Below are 21,085 nucleotides of genomic sequence, written 5' to 3' on the forward strand. Positions count from 1 at the left end.
ACCGTCATCTATTTTTATAGAGCTTAAGACTCAACCGTCATCTATTATAATAGAGCTTAAGACTCAAGACTCAACCAACATCTATTTTTATAGAGCTTAAGACTCAAGACTCAACCGTCATCTATTATTATAGAGCTTAAGACTCAAGACTAAACTGTCATCTATTATTATAGAGCTTAAGACTCAAGACTCAACTGTCATCTATTATTATAGAGCTTAAGACTCAACCGTCATCTATTTTTATAGAGCTTAAGACTCAACCGTCATCTATTATTATAGAGCTTAAGACTCAAGACTCAACCAACATCTATTTTTATAGAGCTTAAGACTCACCGACATCTATTTTTATAGAGCTTAAGACTCAAGACTCTTGACATCTATTTTTATAGAGCTTAAGACTCTTGACATCTATTTTTATAGAGCTTAAGACTCAAGACTCAACCAACATCTATTTTTATAAAGCTTAAGACTCACCGACATCTATTTTTATAGAGCTTAAGACTCTTTACATCTATTTTTATAGAGCTTAAGACTCAAGACTCTTGACATCTATTTTTATAGAGCTTAAGTAATATCCAATTATAAAGTTTAAAGTATCCAAGTAATTATCCAAGTGTTTAAAGTATCCAAGTAAGTATCCAAGTAATTGTCCAAGTGTTTTAAGTATCCAAGTAAGTATCCAAGTAATTGTCCAAGTGTTTAAAGTATCCAAGTAAGTATCCAAGTAATTGTCCAAGTGTTTAAAGTATCAAATTAAGTAATATCCAATTAAGTAATTAGGTAAGTATCCAATTAAGTAATATCCAATTAAGTAATATCCAATTTTATTATTATATTATTAAACGTCGCGAAAATTAATGTTTAAGCAGTATAACCGCAGCGACGGGGGTTCCGAAACCTCGGGAGGGGGACACACACACACTACCCCCCCCTTTGGTTTGGTCTTTTGGGTGTGCAGACTCGTCGGGACCGGTTGATTCCTCTTGGCTCCCTCTGGTTGCTGGTCCTGACCCGGGATTGAACCATTAACCTTTGACGGCTCTTGAACATGGCAACAGGACGTTCTGGCAAGGTTCTCTCAAAGTTATGAACAAACGTTTTTCCAGAAACATAAACAGAGGGTTTGTTAAGAGTCTGTTCGGTAAAACTTGTTTAAAATGTAACATGTTCCAATAAAGTTTGTAAAGTGATAATTTTAAGTTCTATTAAACGTTTTAAACAACTGGACACTGTTCAGGGAACATTCAGAAATAACGTTTCATAATTTATTTGGAATGGAATTTATACACTTTTTATTCATAAGTATGCAGTGTCAAACTACATCTCTGATGTTTATAACAAAACAAACCGTTTGAAAATCGGTAGAAAATTGAGCAAGTTATGGTCATTTAAATAGTACATGCACCATTAACACAATGTTACGAGTGAGCGAGCTGCCTGTGACAAGATGGCCGCCAGGTGCAGACGTAGACCTCCATTGGCCAGCAGCGTGGACGACATATCTAGCCTTTATATAGATATCTATGGGTAAGATGGCTTCTAAAACCATTCCAGCAGCTGATTGGTGGTTCAACGGCTGATTGGATCTTGGAGCTCCTCCTACTCGTCAGTGGCTGCAGCTGGCTGGGCTCTTTAAAAAGCCTAGTTTTGGATCTGTTCACTCTCTGCTCCTGCAGTTGGTGTCTTTGTGTCTGAAAACAAGACGACTCCACTTTCACCGCTGCTTTTGTTTCCAGGTCGGTCATAGTCATTAGACGTGTGTGGCTCTTTTTGTCTTGGTTTATTGTATGTTAAATGAAGTTCTCTACAGGCTTCTCGGGTAGATGGAGATTCGGTGCAGAAGCTTCAGAGTCTTCAGAGCGACTGAAGAGCTAAATCATGTTCAGACGTTCCCTATTTCCAATCCAGGACAAACGGGTGAGCTGTGAATGATCTTGGTTGAAGCATCATTTTCAAATGCATTATCCAATGTATGTGAGTTTGTTTGTGTCTTTGCAGTTCATTTCAGAGTTGTCTCCATGAAACCCAACTTTGTGCCTTTTGATCAAATGGTAAGACCAGATGTTTCACCATTTTGAGTTTTCTGACCATAAATGAAAAGCAGGTTTTAAGATGAACACATTTCAACTTCAATGACTGCTTTTAAATGTTTATTATTTCTGTTTTTTAATTGTCTATCTTCGTTCTCCTACCAGATGAATGCCACGGGCTGTGCCTCTCTTACTGTTGATGCGTCAGTGTTTTTCAACCCCAACGTTGAAGAGCAAATGCAAGACATTTCTTGTGAATGACACTGAGGAGAGAACAGGTGAGCTATTGGCTGATCTGAACCATATACTCTTTATGATCTTTAGAAGACATTCACTTTAAGCCACAAAGTTGATGTTCTCTACTGTTTGGATTTTCTCTCGCAGATGTAATGTGTCAAAATCTGCAACGGTGTCCATTATGTGTCTAGTTGGCAAAGTCACATTTGTGGACCTCTTGGTTCAATGCTTAATGGAAAGGTAAGCAAAATGTCATCCCTTATTGAAGAAGCCTTCAAATTGGTTCCCTTTCCTAACCTTGATCATTCCTAACAGATCTACGTGACTCGACAAAGCTGTATATCTCTTGGAGGGGAGCAACTGCCCAACAAACTGCTTTCGAATCATCCACAAACAAGAATGGATGGGCTGCGTTCTCCCTAAACGCTGTTAATCTTAAGGCTGATCTGAATCTGGTATGTTGATGATGGATAAATTATATATTTGGGAAAATAAAGTAAAAAAAAAAACAGGAAAATAATAAAGTAGTGTTTAAAGTCTAGTGTCTTTTTTGTGTGTAATGGTCTTTTTTTTTGTGTGTTTTAATGGTCTAGTTACTGAATGTGGTGTTTGAGGTTTTTTCATATAAAGGGTTTTTTCTTTAGGTTTTTTTGAGATTTTTTTATTGAGAAGAGAAGTTGCTCATAAAAACCTGAAAAGAGAAGTTGCTCAAAAAAAGCTGAGAAGAGAAAGTTCTCACAAAAGCTGAGAAGAGAAGACTGATGCTTCTCTTAATGTAGAGTGTGTTTTAATGGTCTAATAACTGAATATGTTTTTTTTTAGATTTTTTCCTTTAAAGGTTTTTTTGAGGGGTTTTTTGAGAACAGAAGCTTCTGTTTGTGTAAAATGTGTTTCAATGGTCTAATAACTGAATGTGGTGTTTGAAGGTTTTTTTTTTTTAGGGTTTTTTTTTTGAGTTTTTTTTTTGAGGGTTTTTTTTTAGGTTTTTTTGTCTTTTTTTGAGTTTTTTTTTAGGTGTTTTTTTTAGAAGAGAAGCTTCTCTTAGTGTTGAATGTGTTTTAATAGTCAAGTTGCTGAATATGTTTTTTTTTTTGTTTTTTTTTTAGTTTTTTTTTTTTGAGGTTTTTTTTTATTTATTTATTTATTTTTTTTGCATTTTTTTGAGTTTGTTTTTTTATGGTTTTTTTTTTTAGAAGAGAAGCTTCTCTTAGTGTTGAATGTGTTTAAATAGTCAAGTTGCTGAATATGTTTTTTTTTGAGGGGTTTTTTTTTAGGGGTTTTTTTTTTGAGAAGAGAGAACTGATGCTTCTCTTATTGGTAGAGCTTAGGACTGATGCTTCGACACGTCAAGCACATACAGCTTAAGACTCAAGATTCAACTGTCATCTATTATTATAGAGCTTAAGACTCAACCGTCATCTATTATTATAGAGCTTAAGACTCAAGACTCAACCAACTTCTATTTTTATAGAGCTTAAGACTCACCGTCATCTATTATTATAGAGCTTAAGACTCAAGACTCAACCGTCATCTATTTTTATAGAGCTTAAGACTCAACCGTCATCTATTATTATAGAGCTTAAGACTCAAGACTCAACCAACATCTATTTTTATAGAGCTTAAGACTCAAGACTCTTGACATCTATTTTTATAGAGCTTAAGACTCACCGACATCTATTTTTATAGAGCTTAAGACTCAAGACTCTTGACATCTATTTTTATAGAGCTTAAGACTCACCGACATCTATTTTTATAGAGCTTAAGACTCAAGACTCAACCAACATCTATTTTTATAGAGCTTAAGACTCACCGTCATCTATTATTATAGAGCTTAAGACTCAAGACTCAACCAACATCTATTTTTATAGAGCTTAAGACTCACCGACATCTATTTTTATAGAGCTTAAGACTCAAGACTCTTGACATCTATTTTTATAGAGCTTAAGACTCACCGACATCTATTTTTATAGAGCTTAAGACTCACCGTCATCTATTATTATAGAGCTTAAGACTCAAGACTCAACCAACATCTATTTTTATAGAGCTTAAGACTCACTGTCATCTATTTTTATAGAGCTTAAGACTCAAGACTCTTGACATCTATTTTTATAGAGCTCAAGACTCTTGACATCTATTTTTATAGAGCTTAAGACTCACCGACATCTATTTTTATAGAGCTTAAGACTCAAGACTGAACTGACATCTATTTTTATAGAGCTTAAGACTCAAGACTCTTGACATCTATTTTTATAGAGCTCAAGACTTAACCAACATCTATTTTTATAGAGCTTAAGAGTAAGTATCCAAGTAATTATCCAAGTGTTTAAAGTATCCAAGTAATTATCCAAGTCTTTAAAGTATCCAAGTAATTATGAGTAAGTATCCAAGTATCCAAGTAATTATCCAAGTGTTTAAAGTATCCAAGTAAGTATCCAAGTGTTTAAAGTATCCAATTAAGTAAATCCAATTAAGTAATTAGGTAAGTATCCAATTAAGTAAGTATCCAATTAAGTAATTAGGTAAGTATCCAATTAAGTAGTATCCAAGTAATTATCCAATTATATTATTATATTATTAAACGTCGCGAAAATTAATGTTTAAGCAGTATAACCGCAGCGACGGGGGTTCCGAAACCTCGGGGGGGGGACACACACACACTACCCCCCCCTTTGGTTTGGTCTTGTGCAGACTCGTCGGGACCGGTTGATTCCTCTTGGCTCCCTCTGGTTGCTGGTCCTGACCCGGGATTGAACCATTAACCTTTGGAAGGCGAAACGAGGCCTCATCCACTACGCCACCAGAGCCTGCACACTTCTAACACTTCTCTTCGTACGTTTATCTTTCGAAACGGAGTCTAAACGCACAAACGCAACAAGAAGCTGGAATAGAACCGGCAACCTCTCGCTTCAGAGCCGGTTCCGCTACCACTGCACCACTGAAGATGACACGGTTCTTACACTTCTCTTCGTACGTTTATCTTTCGAAACAGAGCCTAAACGCAACAAGAAGCTGGAATAGAACCGGCAACCTCTCGCTTCAGAGCCGGTACCGCTATACCACTGCACCACTGAAGACGAGACGGTTCTAACACTTCTGTTCGTACGTTTATCTTTATGGAGGAATTTTAACAGTGTTTAAGTGTTTTTTTTTTTTTTTTTTTTTTTTGGAAGACGGCACGCTTCTGAAACCAACTCGGCACGCTGACTTTCAACCGTCAGAACCGTGCCGTCTTCAGAGGCTCAGTGGTAGCGGAGATACTTCTCTTCTTCGTACGTTTATCTTCCGAAGCGGAGTCTAAACGCAACAAGAAGTTGGAATAGAACCCTTAACCACTCGCTTCAGAACCGGTACCGCTACCACTGCGCCACTGAAGATGACACGGTTCTGACACTTCTCTTTGTATGTTTATCTTTCGAAACGGAGCCTAAACGCAACAAGAAGCTGGAATAGAACTGGCAACCTCTCCCTTCAGAGCCGGTACCGCTATACCACTGCACCACTGAAGACGAGACGGTTCTAACACTTCTCTTCGTACGTTTATCTTTATGGAGGAATTTTAACAGTGTTTAAGTGTTTTTTTTTTTTTTTTTTTTTTGGAAGACGGCACGCTTCTGAAACCAACTCGGCACGCTGACTTTCAACCGTCAGAACCGTGCCGTCTTCAGAGGCTCAGTGGTAGCGGAGATACTTCTCTTCTTCGTACGTTTATCTTCCGAAGCGGAGTCTAAACGCAACAAGAAGTTGGAATAGAACCCTTAACCACTCGCTTCGGAACCGGTACCGCTACCACTGCGCCACTGAAGACGACACGGCTCTGGCTGTTCTCTTCATATGTTTATCTTTATGGAGGAATCTTAACAGTGTTTTAGGAGTTCAAATATGGAGTGATTAATCACATGACAATTAGGACTCAGGTGAATGGCTCAATGTTCTGGAACCATGTGACCATGAAGTAAAGATGGCTGAAACCAGGCCATGCGCTTCCAAAGCAGCATGTGGAGCTTGAGATGAATGTGAATCCTGAGTTAGTGTTTGATAAAGATATCAGGTCTGATTGGTTTTTAACCAAAACTCCTAAGCAGAAAAAACAAGCTCAGTCTAAACAAGTGCTAGTTGACTTAAAACATAAATCTGTTGAACATCCCTAACCCTTCTGAACATCTTCAAACAAGGTAATGCTGTTTGTTTTTGTGAATATATATATATGAACGATTAGTTGAAGTCAGTGCTGGGTAGTAACTGATTACATGTAATTTAATTACCTAATAAATTGTGCTTTAAAAAAACAATCAGACTATAGCTACTTTTAAAATTGATTCTCAGAGTTTGATTTACAGAAATAACTGGTATTTTCTCAACATTACAGCTCCTGACGAACATAATTAATCTTTTTTTTCAGTAATCCTCTTTCGATGTAATATATGTGCTTGAAGTTGCCCTGAAATTTTAAGAAGCTCATAAGTCAATAATTTAACAATTAGCATGTTCATCTTTCTCTGATGTCGTATAATGCAAGTAAAGAAAGCATTGCATCATTATTAAGTGTTTTAGATTTTAGACACTCCCTGAAATTCCTTCACAAACCCTGGTTTGGGAAACCCTAACATCAGGTAATAGGACAAAATTTGGTATGGTATTATCTTCAAATATTCAAATCTAAGTGTTTAGAAGTTAGTGTTATCTCGAAACCATATGCTTCGCGTTAGAAGCTTGTGAACGCAGGCTGGCTCTCCGCCGACTAAAGCAGAGCCGTGGAGAGCCGCTTCGACATGCTTTCATTGTTTTAATTTCATCATTTGAGCTGAAATGACGGGTTGGGGGGGGGGGGGGTTATGTCGTCCAGATTTGCTTCCCCTGGTCTGCATTTACGGCAGACATACGTTCTTCTCTCGCACAAAAACTGAATTTCAAACCAAATATGTAAAATTCCACGAAATTCCGCGTTAACACTAGATTCCACGATAATTGGCCAAGTGGACCAGGTCAATGATGTCATGATCTACAGGGCTGTGATGTCGTGCCGTTTGTGTGTGTGAGGCCGGACGCCCCACCGTGAGTCCAGGGAGCCGATGGTCTCCTCAAAGAACAGAAAACACTCCCTTTCCTCGAGACTGAGGAACTGCAGATCATCTTCCTAGAGAGAGAGAAAGTTAAAGCAAACATTGAATGACTGCTAGTTGGCACTATAATATTATATTAAAATCTATAATATTAACCCTTATGTGCTGTTGTGGCTTTTTTCAGCCACTAAGGGGTATTTTTTTAGTCTTAATTTGGCCATAACTTTTTCCTTGTTTCAGCAAATGGAATGATTTTTGGTGACAAATCTTATTTTGACACATATTTTGGGAAAATGCTTTGAAATTTTTCAAAAACTCAACAGTACACTCTGGGCAAATTCACTACCCTTTCGTTATGTTCGTGGCTGAAAAAAGCCACTACTTTAAACTGCTGTAAAAATGTATCAGATAAATATTTTTTTCAATTTTTTTTGCATAAATCTATTAACCGACCTCAGTCCTGATCAAAACTACTAAATTTTTCCAAAAAAATTCAGGATTTTAAATCTTTAATTGCCAAATTCATAAATGATGTCACTGATTTGGGGGAAAAAAAACACAAAATGACTTATTTTCAATATAAAATATGATTGTGGACTGGATTTTTTTTTTACCTTTTATCACAGTCTTGGACATGTCAAAGATTAGAAACAACATTGGTTTTGATGCATTGTTAGTTTTTGTGCAGCATCAGATTTTAACTTTTTCTCCCTCATTTACTGTTCGTGGCTGTTTTTGCCCCATTGACTTCCATTATAACCACATTTTTTGATTGCAAAGCCATGACACCATAAAATCATGCATTTTTGATTGTTGATGGTTTTCCCTGTTGGGAAGAGGTAAAATTTTTACTGTTGATAACCAGGTGGAACCATTTAACCCTTTAGACAGGCCTGTGCAAAAAAAAGCTTAGTTTCTGGCTTTTACATGGAGTTATATGGAGTATAATAGCATATTACAGTGTGTATACAGTATGTGTGTGTGTGTGTGCGTGAGTGTGTGAGAGAGTGTGAGAACTCACCTTGATGCGTCTGAGAAAATAAAAATATATACTTCAGCTCTCAACTACATGGAGTAAACAAAAACAAAGTAAGTGTATTTATGCATCTGCTGCCTTTTGATGGTGAGAAATGCAAACTAAACAAAAACAAAGCAAGTGGATATAAACGCTTGTCATTTGATGGTGAGAAGAGCAGCAAGCAACATGAGAAAGGGCTTGACTTGTAGTGAAGTTTTAGAGATGATTATGCAGTCTGACCCCTCCAGCGAGCTGCAGGAGGTATTGTCTTCTCACTCTGACTGCAGACTCAGGACAGTCAGATCCTGGTTTGGATGTGGCACCCTCATCATCATCTCAAGCTTTCACTGAAGACGAGGAGGATTCAGAGGATCCTGGATCTGGGTGGACTGGGAGAATCTTGAGAGGGACATGGTGGTTCTGAAAATCGCACGACCACTGCGATCATCCTATACAGGCAACGTGTGGACTCCCCTCTGGATCTGTAGATGCTGGCCAAAATCAGTAGCCCCATGTAGGAACAGAGATCTGTGGAATCCACCCCAGTCCAGTTTCTCATTGTGCGGTGCCCATGGAGGTTGGTCATGCTGACAATGAGGTCAGTCATCTCCTCCGTAAAAAACAGATTGAACACAGAATCCATGTTCTGGACCCTTGCGATAGCATAGCGTGTCAGGCCTCGACTCACGCCTCTTGCAGGCTGAAGAAAGGGAGTTGTCTCCGAATTGGTGGAAAACCATACTTCACCATTTCTCCCAATCCACCCAGATCCAGGATCCACAGAATCCTCCTGCTTTCAGTGGAAGCTAGAGCTCACTGAAGGCCAGGAGGATTCAGAGGATCCTGGATCTGTGGACTCCACAGATCTCTGTTCCTACATGGGGCTACTGATTTTGGCCGGCGTCTACAGATCCAGAGGGAAGTCCACACGTTGCCTGTATAGGATGATCGCAGTGGTCGTGCGATTTTCAGAGCCACCATGTCCCTCTCAAGATTCTCCCAGTCCACCCAGATCCAGGATCGTCCGAATCCTCCTCGTCTTCAGTGAAAGCTTGAGATGATGATGAGGGTGCCACATAGGGGTGGGCGATATGGAAAAAATATCATATCACGATTTTTTTAGGAAAATCACGATCACGATTTTTTATCACGATTCTTTTTCAAGTTGGTTTTAATATTTTGCAAGTGGCTGTTCATTACAGCCAAACTAATGTCCCTATGTTAAAAACAAAGCCTTAGGTATCAAAAGAAAAAAGAAAGCCACACATTTAGGCCAGTGGCGAAGATAAAAATCTTTGGCATTATTTTCTTTGTTATTAAAAAAATAAGACAAGATAAACATTACACAAATTAATATTCAAATTAAATAAATAGTCAGGGCTCGACATGAGCAATGGCCCGATGGCCCGGGGCCAGTAAAAGAGTATGTCGGGCTAGTTGATTGGCCAGTCACTTGCCCGCGCGGGCCAGTAACTGGCGATCAGCAAAACAAACAGCAAACGTCATACACAGTGTAGCGCGAAGAGTGTCAATGTTAAAATGCCAAAGAACTACGAGGCTGGACATTCCTAGAGTCATGGAAAGCACAGTACACCTGGTAGGGATGGATGGGTACTCGGTATTAAACGGGACTGAATTTTGAAAGACCGCTGTATCGATAAACTCGGACAATATTGTTATTGCTGTCGCTGGAGAAATACATGTAGGCTATCATTTATTATTGCTATAAAAAAATTAACCATCTCGCTGAGTCGCCAGCCATGTCTAGGCCTATATATAATAAAATTAAACCATTTGTCTGTGATGCATTTTGCTATTCGCGCAGTACAGAAGAGGAAGAGAGAGAGAGAGAGAGAGAGAGAGAGAGAGAGAGAGAGAGAGAGAGAGAGAGAGAGAGAGAGAGAGATCTCACGCGGTGCCACAGCGCACAACACCTGACGGAGGACAGAACTAAACATTCAAGTTATGGTTCCACTTTAGATCTGTGATATTAGTATGATTTTATTTTATTTTTCAGCTTCCAAAGATTATAGAATATATTTGAGGTAAAACCATTAAAAACTGCATTCTGTCTAGCGCAACGTCCTTACCATCACAGCAGTACAGTAGCACGCTGTCATTTCTCCTTAACTCAAACTTTAATACAGAATCAGCACAATCGGTGATTGTTGTAAAATGCAGTCACTTCGGTTGCTAAATTGCGGGGCGCGTTTAATAATAAAAAGAGTTATTAAAAGCACAAAAAGCGCAAGAGATGCTGTTCCCGATGCGGCGCGCGCTCCAAAACAGACCGCAACGAGATAAGTATATACTTTGGGCTTCATGTGCGCGTCTAAACGATCAAATGTACACAAAAATGTGTCAAAATGACTGGCTTGGAGATTCACTTAAACAGTTTGTCTAAAATGGACGCAGTTATGGAAATAGTTGGGAGAAAATATGGTGCATCAGTTGTAGACTTACATCTGCACTCGTTCTTAAAGGGGAAGCAGTCTAATATGCGGACGATTGCGACATTACTGCGAATCAAACAACTAAAGGCAAAAAGAAAATCACTCACTGCTCTTGAATGAATAACTTTAGCTTTAATAAGTAAGATGAAGAGACTGAGGGAAAAAGAGAGAGAGTGATCGAGATGAGAAGAGAGCAAGTATTGACAAATAATCTACTGGACGCTGAAATTAGGTTATTTTTGCATGTCTCCACCAGGGTCTCTCTCTTAATTCCTGAACTTCCTTCACTGTTTTGATTAATCCTAATGTATACAATAAATACAGTTTAATGGAAAAGTGCTTTTCCTTGTATTTCTTTCAGGGCCAGTCAAAATATAGAAGGGGCCAGCAAAACTCTGATCTACTGGCCCCAGGGGCCAGTGGGGATTTTTTTTTATGTTGAGCCCTGAAATAGTGCATTATTTTTTCAGATGCACCAGGTGTATTTAGCAGTAGCATTGAAGAAAGTTATTAAATTAAACAAATATGAAATTAAAATAGACTTCACTGAATACATTGATTCTTATTAAAGCTACTATTAAAGTTCTCAGTCAGTGAGTGATTTTCTCCTTGTGTTTTTTTTTTTTCTTTTACTAAAGGGATAGTTCCCTCAAAATGAATTAGTTTCTTTCTTCTGTTGAAAATAAAAGTTATTTTGAATAATGTAGGTAAACGAACAGTTGCTGGTCCCCCTATAGTTTTTTATAGGTTCTCTCCTGGAAGTTAATGGGGACCAGCAACTGTTTGGTTACCCACATTAAAAAAAATCGTCTTTTGTGTTCAGCACAAGAAAGAAATTAATACAGGTTTGGAACAACATTAGAGTAAGTAAATAATGACAGATTTTTTTTTTGAACTATCCCTTTAAAGGGCATATTGCAGGTTAGAGGACCCAATGAGTCAATGCATGAAAAACAATGTAGGAACTAGATTTTCTTTAAAATATACGTATAAACACGCCACAGAAGCTTCTGCAGTCGTTTTTGTGAGAAAATTTTACTTCCGCGTCTGAAAATGGGCGTGGCGGTCTCCACAAATCTCCACAAACACAATAATTTACCATGACGATGATAAATTAAAATGCAAAAACTAACGATAGCACACTGACTGACGAGCGCTCTCACTGAACACCAGCCTGCTCTTCACTGAGCCGAGGCTGCGGCTCCCTGATATGACGTCAAATGACGCGATGTTGAAAAAAAAGCCGTTTTTACTAGCAGTCCAAGAAACGCTCACTTTATCTTCTAAATTAGTGTCCTTATGTTGTTTTAAAACATTTTAAATCCTGCATTAACTTTTCATATGGTATTTTCATACAAGGTTATCTATAAATTTCGATTTTTTTTTTTTTTTTTTTTTACCTGCAATATGCTCTTTAAGGACATGCGGCAGTACTATTTATTCCTGTCGCTTTTAGACCAGCACGCGACGCGTTTAATATAGACGCATATTACACCAGATATTCTCTCAAATGTTTGCTTTCACTTTAGACATAGCCTGTTTATGTAAACATTTTGTGTATTTAACAGTACAGTATTAGCATAATAAGACTCGAAAGATAACTTAGTCCAGTATTCTGGCGCTGTTGACAGGCTGCTAGTGCCTGTGAGCGTCGGGGGGTATGCGGTCAGGAAAGCGCACGTTAGAACAGCGCATCAGCGCGTGAATTAAATGTTTAACCGGCAAGGCTTATGCAAATAATGAACTTTTGTGAATTGCAGTGTCCCATACCTATTCATTCACGTGTGGTGTGTAGGCTACGTCGCGTTGTACAGTTGAGACGGGGCGCCAGAACTGAACTGATAAAATGCACTGTAACACGATATACGATATTTCTTCAAAAGCAGATCGTGGAGACATTTTAATCGTCCACGATTAAAAATCGTCATATCGCACACCCCTAGTGCCACATCCAAACCAGGATCTGACTCTCCCGAGTCTGCGGTCAGAGTGAGAAGACAATACCTCCTGCAGCTCGCTGGAGGGGTCAGACCAACCCGATCTCACGGGAATTCGTACGAATTTTACGAGGTGGCTAATTCGTAACAATTCATACGACCTCAGTCGTACAAATTAGTACGATTTTTGCTAAATCGTACATATTTTACGAATTGGCCAATTCGTATGAATTCGTACGAATGACCTACCCCTGACCCCGCCCCTAAACATAACCGTCACGTGGGTTTAGACAAATCGTATGAATTCGCACGAGTGAGGTCGTACGAATTAGTACGAATTAGCCACTTTTTAATCACTCGTACGAATTCGTACGAATTGGTCGTGAGATAGGGTAGGTCAGACTGCATAATCATCTCTAAAACTTCACTACAAGTCAAGCCCTTTCTCATGTTGCTTGCTGCTCTTCTCACCATCAAATGACAAGCGTTTATATCCACTTGCTTTGTTTTTGTTTAGTCTGCATTTCTCACCATCAAAAGGCAGCAGATGCATAAATACACTTACTTTGTTTTTGTTTACTCCATGTAGTTTTGAGAGCTGAAGTATATATTTTTATTTTCTCAGACTTATCAAGGTGAGTTCTCACACTCTCTCACACACTCACGCACACACACACATACTGTATACACACTGTAATATGCTATTATACTCCATATAATAGGGGTGTAACGGTACATGTATTCGTATTGAACCGTTTCGGTTCGAGGCTTCCGGTTCGGTACGCATACAAACCTAACGATTGCTTGGACCATTTTTCCTGCCGGCAAAATTCGTGCTGACGCGGCCAACACAACGTTGCGCAACATCAAATGGCAAGCGTAATGAAAGCAGAACGAAACTGCGCTACTCGTTATGTGCTTCACGGATCGTTTATCAGTTCGGACCAGCAACATCTGTGCAGCGCGAGCCGATCTCGATCAAGTGACACTGTTACTACACAGCGTTAAGAGATCCGGTAAAGAAAACATTTGAATTCGCCACTGAGGTAATAACATCGCTGCGAGATCTAGTGAGAAGCATTCACATTTCTCCGTTATTAACCGTAGATCTCAGCGCTGTCATGGAAACCAGGAGAAACATTGTGCCGTGAATGAACTAGTAATACTTTCGTCCACAGACCAGCAACATTCACCATGGATTTAATATAGTAACACTAACTGGAACCAGTTTGGCTGGAATGGTGAAATGCTTTCAAGTACTTCACACATCGATCTTTTTCCAGCACTTCAAAATTAAAATATTATATAAATAAATATATATTTAAATGTTATTTTTAATGCACTCTCAGAAAAAAAAGGTACAAAAGCTGTCACTGGGGCTGTACCTTTTCAAAAGGTACACTTTTGTACCCAAAGGCTGCATATTGGTACCTTAGTGGTACATATTAGCACCTAAAATGGACATATTACCACCTGAAAAGGACATATTAGCTCATGACATTGACATATTACCACCTAAAATGTACATATTAGTACCTTAAATGTACATATTACCACCTAAAATGGACATATTAGCTCATGAAATTGACATATTACCTCCTGAAATGGACATATTAGCACCTAAAATGTACATATTAACACTTAAATGTACATATTAACACTTAAAATGTACATATTAGCACCCAAAATGTACATATTAACACCTAAATGTACTTATTAGCTCATGAAATGGACAAAAGTTTACCTTTTGAAAAGGTACAGCCCCAGTGACAACTTTTGTTCCTTTTTTTTTTCTGAGTCTGTGATGACCAAAACATTATTCGTTCATCCTTCAAAGATGACCCCCATTTATAAACCTGAAAGTTTCAAGATCTAGGAAAACTCACTCATTTAAAAATATTTTTTCTTTAAACAAATAGGAAATTTCTCTGGCATTTCTTTCTTTTTGCTGTATCGAAAACGTACCGAACCGTGACTTTAAAACCGAGGTACGTACCGAACCGTGATTTTTGTGTACCGTTACACCCCTACCATATAACTCCATGTAAAAGCCAGAAACTAAGCTTTTTTTTGCACAGGCCTGTCTAAAGGGTTAATGGTTCCACCTGGTTATCAACAGTAAAAATTACAAATTTTACCTCTTCCCAACAGGGAAAACCATCAACAATCAAAAATGCATGATTTTATGGTGTCATGGCTTTGAAATCAAAAAATGTGGTTATAATGGAAGTCAATGGGGCAAAAACAGCCACGAACAGTAAATGAGGGAGAAAAAGTTAAAATCTGATGCTGCACAAAAACTAACAATGCATCAAAACCAATGTTGTTTCTAATCTTTGACATGTCCAAGACTGTGATAAAAGGTAAAAAAAAAAATCCAGTATACAATCATATTTTATATTGAAAATAAGTCATTTTGTGTGTCCCCCCCCCCCCCAAATCAGTGACATCATTTATGAATTTGGCAATTAAAGAGTTAAAATCCTGAATTTTTAAAAAAATTTAGTAGTTTTGATCAGGACTGAGGTTGGTTAATAGATTTATGCAAAAAAATTTGAAAAAAATATTTATCTGATACATTTTTACAGCAGTTTAAAGTAGTGGCTTTTTTTCAGCCGCGAACATAACGAAAGGGTAGTGAATTTGAACAATGCACAAGGGTTAAAATAAAAAAAGCAAATGTTACATAAATGTATCTTTTTAGGACGGTGTGTTTTTTTTTTTTTGCGTTATGGCTTTAATGATAAACACATGTCGTTTTAATTACCGTAATCAAAATGTCAAGTTAAACTCGGTACAAATAAATACTACAGTGAGATACGTAGTTTTCAAATTGACTTAATGTATGACTTCATGAATGTCATGTAAATAATAATGATAATCATATTCAAACAGTGGTGGAATGTAACGAAGTACAAATACTTTGTTACTTTACTTAAGTACATTTTTCACGTATCTTTACTTTACTTAAGTAGAATAAATAGCGCATACTTTTTACTTTTACTTTGTTACATTTTGCAGCAATTATTATACTTTCTACTCCACTAAATTTCTACACCTTCTGTTACATTTTCATTACATTTGCTCATCAGTTTTTCCCCTGCCAAAACGTAATCTGGCCGTCCGTCCGTTGCACCTTTGTCTCCATTTTTGCACTCAGGTCTAAGTCCCATGACCCTCTATCAGAATCCAGAGTTTCAAGAAGATTGGAGAAACTTATTTTTTCGCACAAAAAAAAAAAAAAAAAAAAAAACGACAGGGGTAACACTGTCTTTTTTTTTTTTTTTTTTTTTTTTGGGGTTGAAATTTTGAGTTTCTCTGATCTTCTTGAAACTCTGGATTCTGATAGAGGGCCATGGGACTTAGACCTGAGTGCAAAAATGGAGGCTCTAGACCCTTCCAGAGTAGCATTTATGCTTACCACGTAGCATTTATGCCATTATAAATATCTCAATATCTCAGCTCTGGAAGGGTCTAGAGCCTCCATTTTTGCACTCAGGTTTAAGTCCCATGGCCCTCTATCAGAATCAAGAGTTTCAAGAAGATTGGAGCGTTCATAGAGCAATTTATACGCGAAAATTATTTTTTACATGCGTAGGAAACGCACCGTTTGTAATAAACGTTTGGTTAGGATTATGGCAAGCCAAGAGGTTCAGAATTACACCATAAATTAATCGTGTTTACTGCCATAGTTATTAACATATAGTAAGGATAAGCAGCATGATGTGAATCTCATGCCTAATTGCAAGCTTGTTTCAGAAATGGTGACATTTTTTTTTCCATCATTATTGAACATCATTATAGGAGTATTAGGTTGAATGAGTTAGAATTAAATGTTTTATTAATCATTAGCAAATAGACATTTAGAAAATAAATTATGCAAGTACTTTTACTTTTAATACTTAAAGTACATTTAAAATCAGGTAGGCCTACTTTTTACTTTTTACTTAAGTATGGTTGTCATTGTGTCACTTCTACTTTTACTAAAGTAAATATTTATCTGGTTATTTGTACTTTTACTTAAAGGAACACTCCGACTTTTTGGGACTTTAGCCTATTCACCTTACCCCCCAGAGTTAGATAAGTCCATAGATACCTTTTTCATCTCCGTGCGTGCTATAAGTCTGTTTGACGCACCCACCGCTAGCCTAGCTTAGCACAAAGACTGGATGTGAATGGTTGCAGCTTTCATACTAATCCAAATGAGTGGCAAAATAACGCAAACGTTTTCCTATTTACATGTTGTGGTTTGTATAGTCACTAGGGGTGTAACGGTACATGTATTCGTATTGAACCGTTTCGGTTCGAGGCTTCCGGTTCGGTACGCATACAAACCGAACGATTGCTTGGACCATTTTTCTTGCCGGCAAAATTCGTGCTGACGCGGCCAACACAACGTTGCGCAACATCCAAATGGCAAGCGTAATGAAAGCAAAGCGCGCTACTCGTTATGTGCTTCACGGATCTTTTATCAGTTCGGACCAGCAACATCTGTGCAGCGCGAGCCGATCTCGATCAAGCAACACTGTTACCACACCGCGCTAAGAGATCCGGTAAAGAAAACATTTGAATTCGCCACTGAGGTAATAACATCGCTGCGAGATCTAGTGAGATGCATTCACATTTCTCCATTATTAACCGTAGATCTCTATTAGATCAAACAGCGCTGTCATGGAAACCAGGAGAAACATTGTGCCGTGAATGAACTAGTACTTTACGTCCACAGACCAGCAACATTCACCATGGATTTAATATAGTAACACTAACTGGAACCAGTTTGGCTGGAATGGTGAAATGCTTTCAAGTACTTCACACATCTTTTTCCAGCACTTCAAAATTCAAATATTATATAAATAAATATATATTTAAATGTTATTTTTAATGTGATGACCAAAACATTATTTGTTCATCCTTCAAAGATGACCCCTATTTATAAACCTGAAAGTTTCAAGATCTAGGAAAACTCACACTTATTTAAAAATATTTTTTCTTTAAACAAATAGGAAATTTCTCTGGCATTTCTTTCTTTTTGCTGTATCGAAAACGTACCGAACCGTGACTTTAAAACCGAGGTACGTACCGAACCGTGATTTTTGTGTACCGTTACACCCCTAATAGTCACATAATGTACAAATAACAAAGTCAAATGAGACACAGACATCTTTTAACCGTATAAAACCTGGGAACTATTCTCTGAAGGCGAAGCACTGCTACGTTGACGGAGTAATAACCGCATCACCTGAGACACGCCGTGGTGAGGAACGGAGACTCAGTTCGCTCAGTGTTTGGGTAACAGAGTCAGCAATTTATAAATAGTAAAAGCGTAGTTTAGAGTCATGGGTTTTCGCTCTATTGTAAATAGCTGCGACAGTAAAGAGGGGAGGTAACCATGTTTCACAGAATTCCAACTAAAAACGCTGACTGGATGAAGAAATGGCTAACTTACTCTGGATATTTATCCAAACACCTAAATAGATTATCAAGGGACATTATGTTTGCTCGGTACATTGCAATGGACGACTATTTTGAAAAAATGGAATTTGCCACACGGACCATAATGTGCTGAAGGATACGGCTAAGTTATCCCATCTATAGCACAGACAGGACAAGTGGATCACCTGCGGCTGAGGTAAGTGTTCCGTTATGTTTTTAGATGACCTACTGTAACAGTGCCTTTAGCCAGAGCTAATGTAACGTTAGTGACACTATTATATGATTAGGGTATGAATGAATATGTTTTTATCTTGATGCGGTGCGGACGCGCTTGGAAAAAAAAACTAGCGTGTTCACCGCGCTGAACTTGCACCCTGGTAGCCTAAATTTGAAATAACCATGGAAATAACGAACTTGAGCGTGCAAAAGGGACGATAGGCTGTGAGTTCATTGTGCAAAAACAATTTGTGCTATTACTTTCCCCTTATTCTATCCTATAGTAATGCAATACTGTATATTATATAGGCTACTGTTGAATACATTTGGTTCAGCTAATAAATTGCATTTAAAATATATTGATTCCTGTAATATAAATTATTTATTCATGTGATATTTATAAATCTGGGTGCGTTTTTGGTTGGAAATCAATGAAACATGGTACTGTACCTGGTCTCCCCTGTTTATTGTCACAGCTCATACAATAAAGCAAACACCCATGATAAACTATGCTTTTCTATCTTACGTTAGTAATTGCTGACTCTTTACTCCAACACTGAGCGAACACTCTGCTCCTCGTCACGGTGCGTCTCAGGTGATGGTTATCACTCTGCCCAAGTAGCAGTGCTTCGCCTTCAGAAAATAGTATTTATACGGTCAAAAGATGTCTGTGTCTCATATGGCCTTGATATTTGCACACTCTGTGACTATACAGACCACAACATGTAAATAGGAAAACGTTTGCATTATTTTGTCACTCATTTGGATTAGTATGAAAGCTGCAACCATTCACATCCAGTCTTTGTGCTAAGCTAGGCTAGCGGTGGGTGCGTCAAACAGACTTATAGTAGGTATGTGACAAACTGACTTATATACGCGTGAGCGCTTGTTCCCGCGGCTGTGTTCCCAGCAGGTATTCAGCGCAATACGCGTTGGTGACTAAATAAATCTGTCGTATATTTGCTTTGTGAATACCTCTAAAGCCCATATACTAGTGATGTAAATTACGTTATCACGTTGATTCTGACGTTCAAATTTCCAGGATGGCTGTAGTAAGAAGAAAGTTATAAGCAAAGCAACATTTCTCACGTGTTTGGCATCAAAATCCACTATGAAGGGAAGTATTTTTTTGTTTCAAACCCAATACTTTTGAAAGATTATACATTTAACTTGAATTAGGTGAAGTTTGGGATTGATTGTTACATTCGCATGTGTTTTTTTACGATCCGCAAGTGACGTTGTTGTCAAAAGCAGAATCAGCCATTCGATAATATTGGCTTCCAAAACTTCTCCCAGTTTTTAAAATAATCGTCAACTATTTTAGTAATCGTTTTGTTGACAGAATTGTCTGATTTTTAGCCAGAATTAAAATAAAAGTTTGTATTTTGTTATGAAAACCCTGTCTTTTTAAATCTAGTGATGTAAATTAATCTCTATCTAACATATGTAAGTAGATTAAAATGAATAAATAATATTTTACTATTTAAATTGCTTGTCAGCATTAAGTCAAGAAATGCCCTACTAATGAAACAATGAAATTCATGTGTCAATGCCAATTGTCTGTTTAATACAATAAAAATGTGAATACAGATTTTATTTGAGAGGATTTCGATTTCTTATGGAAAGATATGTGTGGATTGATGCTCTCGGTTTCTTCAGAGGAAGGGGTTAATAGAAATAATCAATGTGTATATATTCCTTTTAAAATGAGGTCATCTTAATCTTGTTGGGCTTTTAATTACCTACACTGTGGTGTTTGAATTATACAAATAGACCAAGAAATGTGGAAGTTATGATATTTTGAAGTGTTTGTTCAAGCGGAAGAGGTCACAGTTTTTTATTGTTTTATTGTTTTAATTAGGTACAAAAATGACCCCTAATTTCCGAATTAAAAAATTCCATAACTTTCTTAAATATTATCCGATTTTAATCATTTAAAAACCATTTTTTGGGTATTTTTATTATCTATCATATGGTGATGATTATATTTGAATTTCCTCGTATTGATTTTTTTTGTCACATACCTACTTATAGCACGCACGGAGATGAAAAAGGTATGCATGGACTTATCTAACTCTGGGGGGTAAGGTGAATAAGCTAAAGTCCCAAAAACTCGGAGTGTTCCTTTAATTACTGAGATTCAGTACTTCCTCCACCACTGTATTCAAATAAATTTCTTTGCGGTGAAATAATGACCTGTGTCCGTTTTGAAAGAGATTCGCCCAAACACACACGAGTCTAAGATGAGGAAAAGACTTTTAAGAGGGGGAAAAAACTTTAACTTACCAAAACATCCTGAACCATCTGACCAGAGGGCGATTCATTCAAAGAATAAAAAAGGTAGCAACGCTACAATAGCAACTGACAAAAAGTAAAAGTTGTCACGCTAAAGTAAAAGTTACTTACAGGTGAGTCTTGTGCCGTACTCGGTCCCCTCATTTATGTGTCGGTTTTATTTGCGGTTGAGCTGTAATATGTGCTGTTAAAGTGACATTAAGAGCGGTCATCTTCTTATCTGCAGGATCTGCACGTGTTGTTGTGATTGTCCAGAGCCCGTCTAACGGAGAGCCTTGGCACTTCCTATTAGCCCCGTTGTGTATCATCCTGGTTGCAGTTCCATTAGAATTCCACTGGAGGTGATCGCGGGCGAGAGCAGAATGAATGGGCTAAACGGCTAAAACGTGTCTCTTTCACCTGCTTG

General features: G+C 37.8%; 2 long non-coding RNA genes across 2 annotated transcripts in view; one reads left to right on the plus strand and one right to left on the minus strand.

Annotated features, from left to right (window-relative positions):
* The window catches only part of LOC120477097 (uncharacterized), a 283,701-nt gene extending 262,657 nt beyond the window's left edge, over window positions 1-21,044 (minus strand). The window contains exons 1-2 of the long non-coding RNA XR_016149832.1: window positions 20,791-21,044; window positions 1,406-7,401 (exon numbers count right to left, since the gene is read on the minus strand). This is a non-coding gene — a long non-coding RNA (uncharacterized LOC120477097). The remainder of the gene's footprint in view (window positions 1-1,405; window positions 7,402-20,790) is intronic.
* LOC120477103 (uncharacterized) lies at window positions 1,671-2,811 on the plus strand. The gene is made up of 6 exons (XR_016149830.1): window positions 1,671-1,736; window positions 1,811-1,917; window positions 1,999-2,051; window positions 2,196-2,308; window positions 2,415-2,507; window positions 2,583-2,811. It is a non-coding gene; the product is annotated as an uncharacterized LOC120477103 (long non-coding RNA).
* Window positions 21,045-21,085: the final 41 nt, after the last annotated feature.

This window comes from Pimephales promelas, chromosome 24, assembly GCF_988280905.1.
Source record: "Pimephales promelas chromosome 24, fPimPro1.hap1.1, whole genome shotgun sequence".
NCBI classification, from domain to species: domain Eukaryota; kingdom Metazoa; phylum Chordata; class Actinopteri; order Cypriniformes; family Leuciscidae; genus Pimephales; species Pimephales promelas.